The sequence below is a fragment of the Octodon degus genome, unplaced genomic scaffold (assembly GCF_000260255.1).
Source record: "Octodon degus isolate 3935 unplaced genomic scaffold, OctDeg1.0 scaffold00032, whole genome shotgun sequence".
Classification (NCBI taxonomy): Eukaryota; Metazoa; Chordata; class Mammalia; order Rodentia; family Octodontidae; genus Octodon; species Octodon degus.
In genome coordinates, this window is record NW_004524608.1 from 16,635,691 (window position 1) to 16,655,760 (window position 20,070).

A 20,070-nucleotide genomic window follows, 5' to 3' on the forward strand; every position below is an offset into this window, starting at 1 on the left:
ATATCACTTAGACAAGTTATTAGGATATAGTGAATATTAAGTAATAGTATTATAAAAACCTATATTCATTTCTATGGGCTGCTATAATAAAGTTTCAAAAACAGGGCAACTGAAAACAACACAATTTGGTTGTCTCGAATTTCTGGTGCCTAGGAGTCTGAAATCAAGGGGCTGGCTGGGCCATACCCCCCATAAATCTCTAGGGAAAACTTCTTCCTTTCCTGCCCCTACTTGCTGGTAGTGGGCAGCTGTTCTTAGCCTGTAAAGGCATTCCCTGGTCCTGTCTTTGGCTGCTCTTCTCTCTGTGTTTCCATCTTCACATGGCTATTTTTCTAAAAGAACACCAATCTCATTGTGTCAGGGAGCCGCCTTTCTCCAGTATGAGTTCAATTTATCTCTTAATTACATCTGTGTATTTGGTCAATTTACAAATAAGGTCATATACTGAGGTACTGGGGATTAGAACTTCAATAAATCTTTGGGGGCACAAACTCAAAATCAGCATCCTATGCAAACTGATTTTGTACTTATAAATGACCTGAAGCTGAATTTGTCTTCTCACTGCATACGTCTGATCCTCTCAGCCAAGCTATGTCCCATTTTATCCCTCATGTCAAAAACCAACATCTTTTTTCCTTCTCCATTCACTCCCTCTCTTCATCTAGTCAATCACATCCTTCTAGGCTTCCTCATTCATTTGCCTTCATTAGTTCTTATTTCTGCATGACCACTAAGAATAATTTTTTCCTGAACCACCAGGAGGTTACCTAACTGTTGTCTACCTCAAATGGTATCCAGGGCATGGTCAGTATCACAACAAGCGTGCCCAAGTCTAGTCAAGCGAGTGCTTAGCTTTCACGTGGCCACGAGGTCACATTTCAAGTGCATAACCATTTCATTCTCTTGGATATGCTCATCATTCTAGCCTTTTCATCATTCATGCTTTTCTCCAAATTCCCACTCATGCTACTACTTGGATAGAGGTCATCACCTATGAATTTCTTTTCCTTTTGACTTGTCCTTTGCATAGTTACATGTTCTTGGTGTTCCCTGGATTTTGCTCTGCCATTTTTCTCCATTCAAATCTGTAAAGATAAACTTAGAGATCAAATATCCATCCAACTCTTTCTTAACTAACTTCCTGTTACCTGGTTAAATTAGATGTCGCTCTTATGTATCCCATACACCCCTTAGCTTTTACCTAAACAAACACTTTTTACTTTATACTTTGCAGTCCCATTTACTTATCTGCTTTCAACTAGACTGCAATTTTTTTAAGGGTCTACAGAGTCTCACTACACAGACTGGACTGGTAGTGATCCTCTTGTTTTCAGCCCCCCAGGTGCTGAGATTGTAGGCACGCGCCACCACACCCAGTTTCAGCTGCCATGTCAGTGCACCCTGAGGGATGCGACCAGCATAGCATGCTGGGAATTGAACCCCTAAAGGCAGACGCTTTAGTCCATTGAGCTGTCTGGCTCGCCCTAGACTGCAATCTTGTGGAGGGCAGAACTTGAATATTATATACCACAGTATATCCCTGAGATTAACAAATTCATTCATTCAACAAAATTTGTACAGTGCCTAAATTGCACTAATAATGGTTTTATACTTTAGGAATACAGTGATGAATTAAAAAAGCTGTTTTCCTTTGACCTCAAAAGTTTATCAAATCAATAAAATGTTAAAAACAGTCAAAATGTTGAACAATAAATGTCTTTTGAAGAGTGACACAGGTTCTTGTGATCTCATAGAGTCAGATGGAAATATGTCAAAGAGGGTTGAAGAAGAAACTGAGTTGTCCAGGTTAAGGGTGTCAGGTATAGAATTCCACAGAGGAGGATTGGTATGTTTGGTCATTCCACTGAGAAGCGCAAAACAGGAAAAGAGACAGGTAGTGGAGCATGAAATGATTTTAAAAGCTCTTTAACTTATGTTACAGCATTTGAATTTTTTAAAGTAAGAAACATCAAAGAGATTCAACATTATAAAGTCTTGTGGGGTTAGAGTTTAGAAATTCCAGTGGGATATCATGTAGAGAACTAGGTAGGTAAGGACAGCCTTGCTGCTATCCTCTGAGGGCAATGGAGTCTTGTCCTGTCCTAGGCCATTGGGATGAGTCATCAGGAGTCAGACAAAGCTAGGAACAGCAGAAAGGGACTGAGAGTACCAGGCGATTCCTAGAATGTTTTGGTGACATTCCCTGAAATAAAATGTTTTCTACAAAGTTTAGGCTGAGGATGTGGGGAGCAGCGAGATACAGTTTTAAATGTGAGACAGCCTTCTTGCTGTGCCCAGGACAATGTGTGCCGGAGGAGGGTGCAGAAGCAGCAGCCTGTGGGCCTGTTAGTGAAGAAAACAAATCTTGAAGGGAAATATGGATGGGTCTTTTTAGTCATGCTGCTGTACAGGTTCTACTTAGGAGCTGCACAGTAAAATCACCTAGGGATCAGTAAAAAAGAAAAGAAAACTTGGCCTCATCTTCCTGCCTAATGATTCTGATTTAATTGTTCATGGTCACTAGAATTTTTTAAAAAATCCTTAGGGAATTCTAAAATGTTGTCTGTGTTTAAAACTATCCTTGTAAAACAAACAAAAGAATAAATAAATATTTTTATTATTGGATAAAACCTCTTAAAAATTTGAATCAAGTTCATTTTTTACAATTTTGACCCATTTTACATGCTTATATCTGGCAATCTGAGAAACTACTTTGAAAAGAATTATATACAATATAACAAATATTGTTGAATTCCTATCATCTTGGTTTTTGAATTGGGTATCATTTCTAATGTTTTCTATATTTTTTGTTCTCTTTAAAATAATAAAAAGTCTTATTGAAAAATAAATTTGATGTAATGTTTCTGTGTTCATTAATTTCATTCATTGTCTTGACTGGTGTGAAAGACATCCAAAGAGCTGGTGAGACAGAATCTTGGCACACGTGTCTCAGTCACTGTCTCACCACTAGAGAAAATGCTCAACAACACAATTTAAAGGCAGAGACATTTATTTTGCTTCACAGATTCAGAAGTTGCTGTCCATAGCTGGCCAGATCCAAAGCAGAAAAAGCATGATGAATGCTCTGCCCTGGTGAAAAGCAGCTCACATCACGGCCCCCAGGAGGTAGAAAGTGAATGGGGGCCAAGGGAGGGAGGCATATCTTTTCAAGTCATGCACCTAAAATCCCACCTGCTCTGCTCAGGCCTTATCTCCTAACAACCCGTTCAGCTGTGAAGGAGTCAGTGCATTAACTCAATGATAAATCAGTACCTCCATGATGAAATCACCTTCTGAAAGTACTCCCCTTGAACATGTTGCACTTTTGGTGGCCACTCTAGTTTTAAACCATAACCATGTGCCTATGTGTTAGTGAGTTTCCCATCAGTGTGAAAGAATACCTGAGACAAGCAAGTCAGGAAAAGGAAGATTTATTTTGGCTCACAGAGATAGGTTTTGATTCTGTATCACTTGACTTCACCATCACTGGGATAATGATAAGGCAGGGCATTGTGGTGAAGAGAACTTGGAGAACCATGGTTGCTTGGTTGCTTGCTTCATGCTGTAAGAACAAGGGGGACAGAGAGAGAGAGAGAGAGAGAGAGAGAGAGAGAGAGAGAGAGAGAGAGAGAGAGAGAGAGAGAGAGAGAGAGAGAGAGAGAGAGAGTGAGGGGGAGAAGGAGAGACAGAAAGAGACAGAGAGACACACAGAGAGAACAAAATATACATTTCAAGGACAAACCTCTAGTAACTCACTTCCTCTGACTGGGCCCCCACCTCCTAACTATTCTATTACTTCCCAATACTACTACCAGTTTTCAACATGTGAGCCTTTGAAAGACATTCTAGATCCAAGTACTTTGAGAATGTTCCCAGAAGGGATGAGCATTTGAACTGACAGAATGAATAAAGAGCAAGACCCTAAGCATTGTATGTGGCCATGAGCCAATCTACTAAGGGTCAGAGTAGAATGAGAAGGAAGAGGAAGAGCTAACTTGCTCACTTGGCTTAAGAAGACACTTATCTTTTCTAGCCCTAGACACTGTTGTTCCCTGTTGTTAGGATTTTGTGACCTGGAAAAGAATTAACCAACAGCATGCCTCTCTATACTTCATCTCAGGCCTTTGTTATTTTTTTTATTTTTATTTTTTCCATAACTTTTTTGAGAAACAAATAGCAATGAGACAGTTTCAAAGCAAATCGGCAAGATAGTTTCAATAATTAGCACATTGCATACATTCTTTCTAGTGGTTAATTGCAGTACAAGATGCAGACATGATATCCTATTTACAAACACTATAGAACAAATCCCTCTATTCATTAAGAGAATGTAACTATATATCTATGCTAACCATTTTGAATACACAGATACAAAATGGACATTCATCTGTATCCCCTTTTTTTGTTAAGTTCCGTTATTTAAATATTATAGGTGTGTAAACTCAGGAAAATATTCTAAAAGAGTCCAGTAGTCCATAATAGTGTTGGGTCTTCCACTTCACTAGCAATGTCAGAAATTGTTGACCTGAGTCCCCTATAGCTCAACATAACAGCATGGTTTTACTTCTTATTTTTCATTTTTATACTCTTCTGCTGGATGGTGAAGACCAAGGTAAAGCAGGACCTATGCAACAAGAGTTGTAGCTTTTGGGTCTGATAAGGTCAGTGAAGTCCCCTCAGGATTTATCCTGAGATCCTGTACCTCAGATTGTAGAACCTTTATCAGTGTCAGCCATGTGGATGAGTCATGGCCATTGCTTGGCCAATGTGCTCTCTGTAAAAGCCTGAGAGAATGTTTTCTCTCCATGAGACTCTCCTTAGGCACACTCTACATCATCGATCACTTTCCTCTTTGACCCCATAATCTCCTTGATCAGAAAATTTGGGACACTACTGAGTTATGTGATGTTACAGTACAAGTTCTCATATGTCCTGAGTCTTAATTGACCTTGGAAGGCTAGGGCCAAAATGTTGGCTTTCCTTGTGGCCCTCCTTTTTCTCTAATTTTGGTCTGCAAACTTAGGTTGCTACCCATGCAGAAGACAAGCTTATTGTTATTACCATACAACCTAGGCTGTTAAGCGTAGCCTCACTATCTGTCTGAATATCAAACATCTTAGGCCTTCCAACTTTGAATCAAACACATTATCAGCTTTCCTAGTTCTCCAGCTTGAAGTCTTGGGATTGTTCGGTAACCATAACTATGTGAGTTAATTCTCATAATAAATATGTATATTACATATATTTGAATATATATAGACACATGAGGTACGACCAAAATCTATGATGAACTTTTAACTTTAAAAAAGTATTCCAGTGAAAGATACATTGCCCTCAGCCCCCTTCTAAGTTCTTTTCCTTGCTCCATACATACTTAGCTTGTTCTTGCTACTTTTTTCCTTTTTAATGAGAAATTTGCTTTAATTTTTTTATGTTTTAAAGAATACAAAATAGTAAAAAAGTGTTAGAAACAATAAAAATTTCACTAAATAAAGTAATAAGATTCAACAATGGTTGCTGTATTGCATGATGTTGTTGTTCAAATTAGTTGTTTTAGTTACCAGATAGAAACCTTCATACTGATGAAAAAGAACAAAACAACAATAACAGTAACAAAAAGTTATAAGAAATTAAAAAGCAGAAAAAAAGAAAAAAATTGAACATTAACTGCTCCTTTCAAAAGATCAGCAGAAATCATCAGTACAATTACATGTAGATAAATATGTATACATAAATATAACTTTTTCTGTTCTTTTTCTATCCTTTTCCTCATCCCAGTTTTTCCTTCCCATTGAACAAATTCTTTCCCTTCTGCACTATCTATTGAACTTTCCAGATTTTATTTACTTTATCAGATTCTCACACTAGCAAGACAATACAATGTTTGCACATGCAGGTCTGATTTATTTCACTTACCAATACAGTCTCTAGTTGCACTTATTTGTCTACAAAAGCCTCAAGTTCTAGGAGTCCTCTTTTTCAAATGTCTTTAGTTGTGCTGCTGTGACCCCCTAGATGTTCTGGACTGATTCAACCATTTACTTTCTCTGATCATTTTTACTTTGAGGAGAGCAGAAGCCACATGAAGCCGGATTGATGCGTAGGGTGGATGAGGATAGGTCTGAGTGTTCTCCACATGTGCCTTTCATTTGGATGACATGCAGAAACAAGCACCAGTTGTTTTGGCACACCCCATAAACACTAGCAAAAGAATATTTCCAGAGCAGTTTCAGAAAGTGGCAAGAACTATAAGTGGGATAAGTGTGTTTGAAGTAAGGGGGAGTATTTTGAGGAGGATTAATGGCAGTGAGCCTATTGCAATAACAAGTTTCTTAAAATTTAATTATTTACCATAAATTGTGATCACCCTGTGTATGTGGGTCTGTGAATGTATGTACATAAAATGTCATTCCTGTCACTTGACACATCTGTGCATAAAATAAGCTAGCAATCCTATCCTTCACAAATTTAGTTAGGGAGAGATATTTTCATCCCAATTTTCCCTTTCAGGGTTTGGGCACTGCTGCTGAGTTTTAACCCTCTCTTTAATGTCCAACTGATATGTTACCTGCCCCCTCAAACCTTATTCAACGCGCCCAAACCCCATCTGGATGCAGAATTTATCTCCCATTTTATCACATCATATCATAATTATTTGATTGCTTTTTAGCATGATCATTAGAAAGACAGTATTGTGCATTCTTGGAAATGTCAATGAAAGAAGGAGAAATGAAGAGCATAATTACAAGGTTGTTTTCTTCATTTAAAAAAGGCAGCTTACATTTGCATAGCCTTTTCGTAGATACTGCATTTTTTTTTTTCTCTTCTCTATTTAGGGCCAGGTCTACGGGGTGTTCAGGGTCTCACTATGTAGATTGGACTCATAGTGATTCTCCTGTTTTCAGCCTCCCAAGAGCTGGGACTACAGTCATGCGCCACCACGCCCAGTCTCAATCGTCAACTCACCTTGCCCCTGGGGCAGAACTGACACAGCATGCCGGGGATCAAACCTGGGCCACTGCGCTCTGCCTAAGCAGGTGCTTTAGTCCACTGAGCTGTCAGGCCTCCCCCACCCTTTTTTTTTCTGGACACTGCATTTAATCCCATAGTAACCTTTAGGATTATGTGGGAATGTATTAGTGATTTTAAATATTCTCATGACAAATAAATAGTAAATATGTGAAATAAGGCATATGTTGGCAAGCCTATTTTACTCATTCCATAATATAATAATGTAATATTTCAAAAATCATGCTTCAACAGAGTAATATATAACCTATCACTTTTAAAATATATAAATAAGTTGTAAATTTTTCCTTTAAAATTTAGTTATTCTCCATTCTACTTTCCTAAAACATCATTTAAAAACTTTTAAAATGGCTTTACTGTATGTATCTTCCCACTCATTTTGTCACAATGAAAAATAAAAGTGCTTTCTAAGAAAGTGTATTCTGAGAACAGTTCATAAAAGACGTATTAAATTGAAAAGATATGTTTAGGCTTTATGCTGATTCTCCTGTGCTTGTCCTCAACCCCCCTGACCCACTGCACTCTGAAGGGGAGTCATCCTCCTGTCTCAGCAACAGAGAAGGCCACCCTGGACCCTTTGCTTAGGCTTGAAGGGAACATAGAAATGATCAGAGGGATGGACCAGAGAGTTGTAGTACAGTTGCCAAGGGTTATGCCATCCCATAACTGAAGTCCCTTCAGGGTCCTTGTAAGGCTGCTCTCAGTCTATCACCCTCTCTAAAACCCCATTTACACCTTTCCCCTTCAAATTTTAGGCTTTATTTAAAATGTTCCTGCCTATTATTAGTAAGTTTACAAGTTTCTGCACTGGACATTGCATAATCTCTGTGGTACACCTAAATCTTAAACATAGCTTTATAAACTGTCCTCCTAGTAAATTCCCTCAGCTATCCTAATTTTAGTGTGTCAATTACTACCTGCTAGAACCCAAACTGATATAGCCCTAAATTTCTAACAGTTTAAGTCAAGGATTTTAAGACAGACAACATGACTTTCCATGACAAGAGTGTGCATGATTTTTAAACAGCATGTGCATTTGCTAATCTTTAATTTTCTGAAGTATGATGACACTTACTAAAAAGTGGCATTAAGTAGTCACTGAATAGTTTTGGGAAATACTTTCCAGTAATTAATACAATTATCTGCATAATCATTCTATTTGTGGTTATTAAACTCTAGCCTTGATTTCAGTGGAATAAACTTGCAGATATATCATCCTGGCTTATCTTTTAACTGTTGGATCTTTCCTAACAAACTTCAAAGCACTAAATAAAAGATATAATTTGACACTAAAAAGCTTTCTTGCTGTTTCAGAATTTTCTCTTACCTCTCATGAAAATTCCATTCATAAGAAGTATTTATATTGTAGTGGAAAAGGTCACTGTTTCACTGCTTCATTTATTTTTTGGCAAATGTATATTAAACTAGATATTATTCTATGAATAAGAAAGTAGCACTTTTAATTAAAGTAAACATAGCCCCTTATGTTCATTTAGGCCATTTGACATGACTGGGCTGGATTTAGTGAAGAGGAATTATCTTGGGCCAAATATAAAATACATGATATACTTAATGTATATAAAAACATGACTTTCCTTTTTATATTTTTATTGTGACATTTAAAAAGAGGGCAACATAAAAATAAGATTAGTTGGATATTTTCTCCTGTTTTGTGAAACTGATGTGTCAATATCTTGTTCGATGGAAGTGGTTGCATTTCTTAATGATTTATCAGGGTGCTCATCAGAAATTTTTAATTTAATTTTACTTTTTATGTGCTTCATTCTTGAAAATAGTTGCTTACAAAGTGCATACTTCCAAAAAGTAATGCCACATGTAAAGTACAATTGTGAAATGAGGAATGTACTTTTTGGAAAGATAATTCTCATAAAAGTCTAATAAAGAGACATGAGCAAACATTTCTTTAAGTTGAATGTCTGGCATCAACTTTATATATCACTTTTGAAAGTCTGAAGGGAATGTGTTTACATTGACTGAAAATGGAGGCACAAATATATCTTGCCAAAAAATGATTTTTTTTAATTTTCAAACTTGTTCTCCAATTCTCAAATGTTGTTTTTATAAAACATTCCTGCATCCAAATAGAAAGCAAGGAGGCATACATTTCACTGCCCTTGAAACCGCTTAGCCAATATATGAAGATATATAAAATGGCATGCCTTGGCTTAATGTGGTGGATTAGCTAATGGGCAATTTGTAACATGCAGATGAACTCAATCAGTGTAGTTTGGGGTACTGAAGGTTCCCCTGAGGATTCCTGACAGTAGCATAAAAGGAGAACTGGAGGGGAAGATGGTGTGCTGTTCATTCTCCTGAAGAAGCTTGTTGTGCTGGTTTTCCTGATATGAGCTCAACAATTCTCATTGTTAAAGGTGCTTGGGTCCTCGCTGTCACTGAGAATGGCCAGGGTTCTTTGCAACAGATCTCTGGTCCTTACCTTGGGCATCGTTTCCTGGCTCCCATGCAGATCCCTCAGCCTACTGCACAGATCCTTATCCTGCGGGCTCAAACTTCCAAACTCCTACTGCTGACCTTTGGGCCTTTCCAATGCAGATCTTTGCATGAGACAGTGTCGTAGGATTTAGACCTTCAGCTAGACTCATGAAGGACACTGCTATGGGACCTAGGTCTTTATCTGGACTTGTGCAGGACACTACCATGGGCCTAAGTCTTCAGCGGAACTTGTGCAGGACACTGCTCTGGGATCCAGACCCTCCATTTCATTCTTCATGTCTCTAATGTGTGGACAGAGTTTCTGAATTCTTCTCTACTTGACTCTTTGGGTTAATATTATAAAATAATCCTATAAATTATTTGCCCTGCATTAAATCTATTCACCTGTAAATACTGACTACAACATTTGAGCTTGCCATAATTTGTTTAATTCCAAACTTTGCTATGGTTTAAAACATACCACACATAAGTTCACTTCGACCTAAAAGACACGTACTTAACTCATTTTGAATGGGTGGCCAAATTCACCAAAAATTCTGTGAGCCATTTTTCATCTTCAAATTCTGGTACAATTTTTTTTCGATTTTATAAGTGATTTGATTTCATTTCACAAACAATAATATCTACTCTGACTGAACTACTTCACTTCAGAAGAGCAAATGATGTCTCCATAATCAGCATCCATACTTTTAAGGAACTCCTAAAATTGGCGATGATTCAATTCCTTCCTTGGACCTTATGAAATTCACAGCTTTGATGACAATTTGCATGACATTATCCATTTTTAAAGCTTTCATGCATAAATTTTCTTGATGTACAATGCAGTGATATTTCATCAAATGTGAATGGCCAAGGGCAATTGCATCATCTTCTATTAATTTTATGAATCTCTCCTTTTTACCAACTATCATAGGGGTGCCATCAGTAACTATTCCAAACATGTTGACAACGTTAAAGAAAATCACTTTAGTGTAGTTTTATTCCTTCATACAAATCAAGAGATTTAGTTTCATCTTTCAAGAGCAACAGTGACATTATATTCATTATTGATACAAGTAATAAAATCGGCAAAATGAGTCACATCTGAAGCATCAGGACTTTCATGTATTGCCAGAGCATAAAATTTGGAATTAGCAGGTTTGCTCCACAAAGCTCTTCTGATAGATTTTCCTTTTTTTTTTTTTTTTTAACAATTGATCTGGCGATAGCCTGGCAATATGAATTCATCTTAGAAAAAATGCAACAAAATGAGATTACCACTGTAATTCTAAAGTAGGAGGATGACATTGCATGATTAAATGGATGCTGCAGAGGCATCTGATAAAATGTAACACCCTTCTTAATAAATAAGCTAGATAGAAATTACTTATACTTCAGAAAGACTTCAACAAATCCATAGAAGTCAGAAAACTGATTTGTGGGCTCACTGTATATTTTTAAAAATAATATTTTAATGGAATACAGACACACTCATTCATTTATACATTGTGTTTCCCATCATAGTGCTTTTGAATGTGCTTTTCTCATTACCTGAATAGTGCCTCAGCTTTTTTTCTCTTCAAGAAATCTTAATTTTATTTCCTTCTCTTTTTAAAAAATTTATTACAAAGAGAGTATAATAATTGATAATACATTGGAAGCAGTACACATTTAGAAGACCAAAATGAGACATATTCAACCACAGCTTTTGTATTACACATTGCTGTCCTCAATGTAATTCCTCAGGTTGCAGATATCAGCGTAGAGTTAGTCAAGGTGAAAATTCTAAAAATTAACTTTTATTTTCAAAAAACTGATGGAAATTATTAGTATGATCATCTCAGCCATCCTGTGTATATACTTGCATGTTTTTCCCCTTCCTTTTTTCATATCTTTTCTCCTTTCTCTAATCTTTGTTGTTTAACCCTTAAGTTCAGTTTCTTTCCATTTTACTATATCTATTATACATTTCAGGTTTTATTTATTATTTTAGATTTTTACACTTAGGAGGCAATATGATATTTACACATGTTGGCTTGATTTATTTCATTTATGAGTATAGCCTCTAGCTGTATCCACTTACCTATAAAGGCTTCATGTTTGTCTTTCTTTATAGCTGAGTAGTACTCCATTGTACAAAAATATCACATCTTTTCATGCATTCCTCAAATGATGGGCATTTTGGTTTTTCCAAGATTTGGCCATGACAAATTGTGCTGCTATAAACATGGGTGCACATATATCACTATAGTATAGTGTTTGCAGTTCTGGGAAAATACCTAGAAGGGGAAGGATGGATTGAATGGGATTTCCAATCCTAGTTTTTTGAGGAGTCTCCACATTGATTTCCATGGTGGTTGTACCAGTCTACATTCCCACCAGCAGTGGAAAAGATTTTCTTTTGCCCCATAACCTCTCCAGCATTTGTTATTGGTTAATTTCTTTATGATAGCCATTTTTTCTGGGGTGAGACGGTATCTCAATGTTGTTTTAATTTGCATTTCCAAATGGTCAGTGCTGTGGAACATTTTTTTCATGTACTTATTTTCCTCTTGCATTTCTTCCTCTGAGAAGTATGTATTCATTTCAGATGCCCATTTTTTGGATTGGGTCTTTAAATTTTGGGGGCCATTCTTTTTGGTTCTTTTATAATTTACATAGAAGTCTTTTGTCTAAGTGATTGTTGATTACAATTTTTCCCAATTTGTGGGTTGTCTTTTCACTCTGTTGGTGATTTCTTTTAACATGCAGAAACTTCTCCATAAGATGAGATCCCAGTTGTTTATTCTTTGTAGTATTTCCCCTGCAGTTTGGTTTTTATTCATGAACTGTTTGCCTACCCTTATGTCTTCAAGATTTCCACCTATTTTCTCTTCCAGGAGATTTTGTATTTCTGTTGTAATGTTTAGATCTTTAATCCATTTTGACTTTAGTGCATGGTGATAGACCTGGGTCAAGATGTAGTTTTCAGCATGGAAAGAACCAGTTTTTCCAGCACCATTTGTTAAAAAGGCTATCTTTCTTCCAGTGAATGTGTTTGGTCCCTTTGTCAAAGATAAGATGGCTGAGTGTGTTTGTAGCTGTATTTGCAACTCCTACTCTGTTCATTGATCCTCGGGTCTGTTTTTTGGCCAGTACCATACTGATTTTATCATAGCAGCTTTGTAGTATAATTTCAAGCCATGGATTGTAATGCCTCCTGCCTTGCCTTTGTTGCTCAAGATTGCCTTTTCTATTCTAGATCTTTTCTGATTTCAAATAAATTTTAAGAGTGTTTTCTCTAGCTCTGTGAGGTATGTTGATGGTATTTTGATAGAGATTGCACTAAACCTATATAACAATTTTGGGAGTATGGCCATTTTCACAATGATGGTTCTTCCTATCTAGGACCAAGGAACATCTTTCCATTTTCTGAAATCAAATTTGATCTCTTTTTTAGAGGGTTGTAATTTTCATTGTATAGATTTTTTACTTCCTTTGTTAGATTAATTCCAAAGTATTTCTCTTTTTCTATGCTATTGTGAAAGGTACTGTTTGTCTAATTTCTCTCTGAATTAGTTTGTTATCTGTGTAGAGGAATGCTATTGATTTCTGGGTGTTGACTTTGTATCCTGTTATGCTACTGAATCTGTTTATTAATTCTAGGAGCTTCTTGGTGTTTTTTTTTTGGGGGGGGGTCTTCCAAGTAGAGTATCACATCAAAGAAGTTCAACTCCTTCTTTACCTATTCTTATTTATTTTATTTCTCTCTTTTGTCAAATGGCACTATATTGAATAGGAGTGGTGATAGAGGACATCCTTGCACCTGATTTCAGAGTTAAAGCATTCAGTTTTTCTCCATTTAGAATTTTTTTTGACAATTGGTTTCCCACAGATCATTTTTATCAGGTTGAGGTAGAGACCATCTATTCCAATTTTCTGTAGGACTCTGATCATGAATGAATGTTAGACTTGTCAAAAGCCTTTTCTGAATGTATTAAAATAACCATGTGATTTTTGGTTTTGGCTCTATTAATATAATTTATTAGATCTATAGATTTGGATATGTTGAACCATCACTGAATATCTGGGATGAATCCTACCTGGTTGTGGTGTATAATCTTCTTGATGATTTGCTGTATTCTATTTGCTAGTATTTTTGTGAGAACTTTAGCATCTATGTTCATGAGGGAGATTAGCCTGTAATTGTGTTTCTTGGTTAGATATTTCTCTGGTTTCATTAACAGTATAATACTTGCCTCTAAGAATGATTTTGGGAGGATTGCTTCCTTTTCAATTTCATTGAAGAGTTTGTGGACTATTGGGATTAAATCTTCTTTAAATTTCTTGTAGAATTCACCTGTGAATCCATCAGGACCTGCACTTTTCTTTGTTGATAAGTGTTTTTGTCACATTTTCAATTTCATTGGCTGATATTGGGTTATTCAAAGTTTTTTATGTTTCCTTGATTCAGTTTTGGCAATTGTACTTATTTAGAAATCTGTCTATTTCTTCTGTGTTTTCTATCCTGTGAGAGTAAAAATTTTCAAAATAGCTATTCATGGTCTTCTAAATTTCCACAGGATCTGTAGTAATTTCTGCCTTTTCATTCCTTATTGCTTGAATTTGAGTTTTTTCTTTGCTCTTTTTGAGGAGGTTGGCTAGGTTTATCAAGTTTATTTAATCTTTCAAAGACCCAGCTTTTGGATTCATTAATTCTTTGTAAACAAATTAATTTCTTGTCTCAATTGCATTGATATCTGCTCTATTTTTATAATTATAAATATATTTTTATAATCTTTGGGCTTGGTTTTCACTTCTCCTTCACCCAGTCTCAATTACCTTCTCAGAGTACCCTGGGGATGGGGCTAGCATGGCTGGCCCGGGGATCAAACCCCCAGCCCCTGCAGCTACATGCAGGTGCTTTAATCTTCTGAGCTATTTGACCTGCCCTATAATGTGTCTTATATAATTAGGTTTTCCTATATCTGGTGCAAATACATTCATGACTATTATCTCTTCCTCTTGAATTTTTTCCTTAATCAGCATATAGTGACTTCCCTATCCCATTTGATTATTCTTGGTTTGAAGTTCATATTGTCTGTGAACAGGGTATCTATCCCTGCTTTTTTCTGAGATCCTGGAGCACGTAGTATTGTGTTCCATCCTTTGACTTTCTGCCTATGAATTTCTTTGTGATTTAAATATGTTTCTTGTATATAGAGAATTGTTGGATTTTGTTTCTTAATCCACTCTGCCATTCTATTTCTTTTAATTGGTGAATTGAGTCCATTTACATTGGTGGTTATAATTGACATATACTGGCTGCTTGTCATGGTATTTTCCTGTGGTTTATTCCTACTTTTCTTCTGTGTTTAATAGTTTGCTCTGTTTGGATGGTTCTTTCTGTTGTTGTTCTTGGACTTGTGGGTATTTTGCTCTCTTTGTAGAATGTCTTTTAGTATTCTATGTAGAGTTGGTTTGGTTGCTATGAATTTGTTTAGTTGTTCTTTGTCATGGAAATATTTCATTTCTCCATTAAAGTTGAGAGTTTTGCCTGTAGACTATTCTGGGTTGGAATTTGTTTTCTTGTAGGACTTGTAGTACTTTGCTCCATCTTCTTCTTGACTTGATGCTTTGTTATTCCGGTGGGTTTTCCTTTAAATGTGGTCTATGTCTTTTCTCTAGCATCTTTTAGTAAGTTGTTCTTTGTGACAAATTTCTGGGATCTTGATTATTATATGTTTGGGTGTAGATTTAATTGGGTTAATAATATTTGGAGTTCTATATGCCTCAGTTAACTGAATGTTAGATTGTTTCCTCATATTTCAAAAGTTTTATGCTATTACTTTTGTCCATATTCTTTTCATGTCATTTGTGTTACCTCCTTTCTCATTGATACCTAGTAGTCTTATGTTGTTCATCTTTGCATCATCTTACAGCTGTTGAATTATTTCCTTGATCCTAGTTGTTTTTAATAGATCTTTCCTTGCCTTTTCAATAGCTACAATGGTGTCTTCAAGGTCTGAAAGTCACTTTCACGCAAATGATTTTGTCAAGTTTTAATGGAGTCTCTAATTTCTTCTATATCTCTTTGAGTCTGTTTCATGTATTCTACTTCACTCCTATATTACTCAGTCAAGGTTTCCATCATTTGTCTAGTCTCCTCTATTTTTTATCAGTGTCTCCTTTCAAATGCATACTAATTCCTTCATTATGGTTATCATTCTTTTTTACCTGGGAGATTATATATGATCTAATTTTCTCTGTACTTTTCTTCATTGTTTCTTTACTTTGCTTGTTATTATTTAAGAGATTTGCAGTGTGTTATTAACAATCTCTTCTATGCTAACGTCTCTTGGGTTGTTCTGGGAGAACTTGGGGCCTGAGATTGCATTTTGCTCCTTCTTTATGTCATTTTATATTTCAGAGAGACTTTATTTTGTTTTCTGTGATACTTTTTTGTGAAAGTTTGATGGTAGATAGCTGTGTCACTGCTTTCTGAGCCTCTCTGTAAAGAGTCTGTTTTTTGTTATCTCTCCTGTGTCAAAAATTCTTGTTTTGTGTGTTTCCCAAGATTTTGCCTTCTATCTGTTTGGCACTGTTTTCCATCCTTCAGTATGGGGCTTTGGTAAGGTTAATACCCAAGCACCTCCCAATATTATTACTCAAGGGAGAATGTGTGCTTAAGGTGGATATGGTTTCCTATTTACAGTAGTACAATTAGCAATACAGCTAGTGAAATTTAGAAATTGACAAACTTTTATAACTAGTGGTTTTGTACTTTTGACCATAGAAGCAAAAAAAGAGCTGTATAACAAAGCAAATCTGAAATTGGGAATTTGTGTTTAAATTAGTTCCCCTGAGTTTTGTTTGGACACCTACCCTTAATGCACCTGGCATCTTCCAGGAAGACTAGTTCATCCCAGTTACCTGCTGTTCCCTGTGCTGAGAAGATTCTCCGGTAGGTCTGAACCTTGGTCTGGACTCTGCTGGACCCCGCAATAGCCTCAGATCACTGGGCCTAGATCTACTGAACTCAAACTCAACTGGCCGGACCTGGCTTGGGCCTGGTTGCTGTGTTTGGCTCTTTCCAGCTGAGCCCAGTCCAGTGGACTGCTACACTGCACTGGCTTCCTGTCTTGTGACTGGTTCCCAGTAGACCATCTGAGGACTAATGGGCCATCTGGGCTCCACTGGCTGCTGGTCCTGCAGCTCCTTCTCGGTAGGCCCACTGAGGTAGAGTGTTTTTAGGTAAATATTTTTTGGAAGCCTGAACAATAGTGAATGTATGAAAGTCATGCCATGAAATAGTGAGGGACTATTGAACTAATTTTCCATAAGGAAGGATAAACTTGAGAGTTTTCTAAGTAAATGGACACACCTTGATACTTTACTTTTAAGTGAAATATATTGGACCTGAATATTTATGTATCTCATTGTTTCACTGGTGTGAGAAAACAAAAGGATAAAAAAGGACAAAAATTTACAATAAATATTGCAAAATGGGAAGAAAATGTTCATGTAGGAAAAGGAACTAGGGAGGGGGGGGGGAAAGGGGCGAAGAGAAAAAAATGAAAAGAAAAAGTAATGGGAAATGGAAATAAAGCTTTGGTATGTAAGGATGGAAAGAAGGGTTGAAGGGAGGGGAGGAGATTGGGGGAAAGAAGAATCAAGATATATCATGCACAGGTACAAATTGCCTATGATGAATGTGATCATTAAGTGAATCCAAATTGCACCAATGAAATTAATTTTTGAAAAGAAGTAGATAGGTTGAAATTTTGTTGCTGCTCTATTTTACTTGACAAATTGCAAAGGCACATGAGACGTCTGGTACCCATAGGATCCACATAGACTGTGTGGTGGATGTAAGACAGAGCACTACATCGTTCCCGTACCTATGTGTGGATACCATATCACTCATGCAGTCTGCACTTGAGCACTACACAGTCATAAAAAATTGCTAAAATTATATAATAGTATTAAAACTTTAGTCTTGTGGGGCTGCATTAGTAGCTATCCATGGTCACACATGGCTTACATGTGTTGCATATGCCTAATATGGACCATAGATTATATTATAAAGGCTATGCATCATGCTGAACTTTTAAGGACCATCAGGAAAATTTCATGAGGTGGAAATATTATTATTCTTATGTTATAAATGAGAGTTTATCAAAGGAATATTCAAATATAATTAACCTCGTAAGTAGTATAGTATCCATTTTATATTTAGATAATAGAAAAATATTTACATACTTGAGTCATTTTAAGAGAAATAAGAACAAAGTTAAGAAACATGGCTAAATTGTACAGCTTAGTGTTTAACAGCATATGCTCTGGAATTATATAGATCTGATTTTAGTGTGAGGTTCTAGCTCTGTAATGACAATCAAGATAATGAACTCCTGAAGTCCGTTTTCCCTTCAGTAAGGTCTATTAGTATACTTTCCTGTAAAGTGTTTGAGTGCTGTAGGAGTAGATACACACATAATACATGTCTGCAACAAACATCGCTTGTTGTCCTTATCATCACAATTAAGAAAAGATTTTAAATGTAACGTCAGTAATAACTGAAGTAATTTTATACATGAAATGAACTTTGCACCATAAAAGAATACTAAGGGCTGGGGAAGTAGCCCTTGGTAGAGTGCTTGCCTGGCATGTACGAGGCAATGCCCAGTACCAAAAAAAAAAAAAAAAAATTCAGAGTCCAATTCAGTTTTGTTTGAATAAGAAAAAGAGAAAACATAAAAATATTAGATCTATACTCTTACTATATTTCTGTATATACAATAGCATACTTTTAAGAAGACCATTTAAAACTTGTGAGAACTTGTGTCGAACATAAAAAATAAAAATAAAAAGAACTAGGAGGACTTGCTCACTATGAGGCCTTGCTTTCAGGCCTGAATACTACAAATACCACTACTAATAAGATCATGATGGTGATGACTGTAGCAGAGGTAACTGTCACAGTCACTTTACCCCTTACTCACTGCCACTTTGCATTCCCTCTGTGAACTCTGGGGATGTTCATCCATAACATGCTTAACACGTGTACTCATACACTACCAGCTCAGATGATACTAATGGTTAATTTCAATTCTTATTAGATTACCAGAGCAATTAGATGAGAGAGAGAGAGAGAGAGAGAGAGAGAGAGAGAGAGAGAGAGAGAAGAAATAATGATTGGAAAGGAAGAAGTGAAATTATCATTATTGGCAAATGACATGATACTCTATGCAGAAGATCCCAAATGCTCCACCAAGAAACTTGTAGATTTAATAACCAAATTCAGTAGCATAGCAGGATACATAGCCAAAACTCAAGAAATAGTAGCATTTCTATACATAAACAATGAGTGTATCAAGAGAGAAATTAGTAAAATGAAGCCTTTCACAATAACATCCAAAAAAATTGAAATACTTGGTAATCAATCTAACAAAGGAAGTAAAAGATTTATAAGGTGAAAATTACAGTACTCGGGGAAAAAAATGGTCCAAGAGGATTTCACAAAATGGGAAGATTGTCCTTCCTCCTGAATAGGAAAAATCAACATTGTGAAAAAATACTTCCAAAACCGTCATACAAATTCAATGCAATACATATTAAAATATCATTAGCATACCTCACAGCTCTAGAAAAAAACATACCTGAGATTCATCTGGAGGCAAAAGAGACATAGAATATTGAAAGCAATCCTGGGAAGCAAAACAGAAGCACTAAATCTACTGATGGAGAAAATAGGTAGAAATTTTGAAGACATAGGGGTAGGTAAAAAGTTTGTGAATGAACCCCAAACTGTGTGGGAAATAATTCAAAGAATCACCACCTGAGATCTCATCTTTTGAAAAGTTTCTACACATTGAAAGAAATCACCAACAGAATAAAAAAAACATGAATTTGAAAATAATTTTAGTTGATTGTCCCTCAGACAAAGACCTGATATCTAAAATACATAAAGAATTTTTAAAAAATCAAGTCCCCAAAATTCAAAGATCCAATCAAAAAATGGCCATTTGAGATAAATATACATTTTTCAGATAAAGAAATACAAATGCAATTAAATATATGAAAAAATGTTCAATATCATTGGATACTAGAGGAATGAAAACAACACTGAGATTCTATTTCACCCCAGAAAAAATGGCTATCATCAAGAAGTCAACCAATAACAAATGCCGGGAGGGATTGTCAGGAAAAAAGAACCCTTCTTCACAGTTGATGGGAGTGCAGACAGGTACAACCATACTGCAAATCAGTATGGAGATACCTCAAAAAACTTGGATTAGAGGTCCCATTTGACCCATCTAATCTCCTTCTAGGTATTTTTCCAGAAGAACTGAAGACATCATACCAGAGGAATATATATGCACCCATGTTTATAGCAGTGCAATTTGTTATAGCTAAATCATGGAAACAAACCAAATGCCCAACAACTGAGGAATGAATAAAAAAGATGTGGTGTTGTTACACAAAGGAGGGATACCCAGCTATTTAAAGTATAAATGAGGTTGTTTATGACTTTTTAAGAGCAGGGATGTCGTCCTGCTACCCTGCGCCGGCAGGAACCAGTCCCAGCCCAGGCGCAGCGTGGGCCGG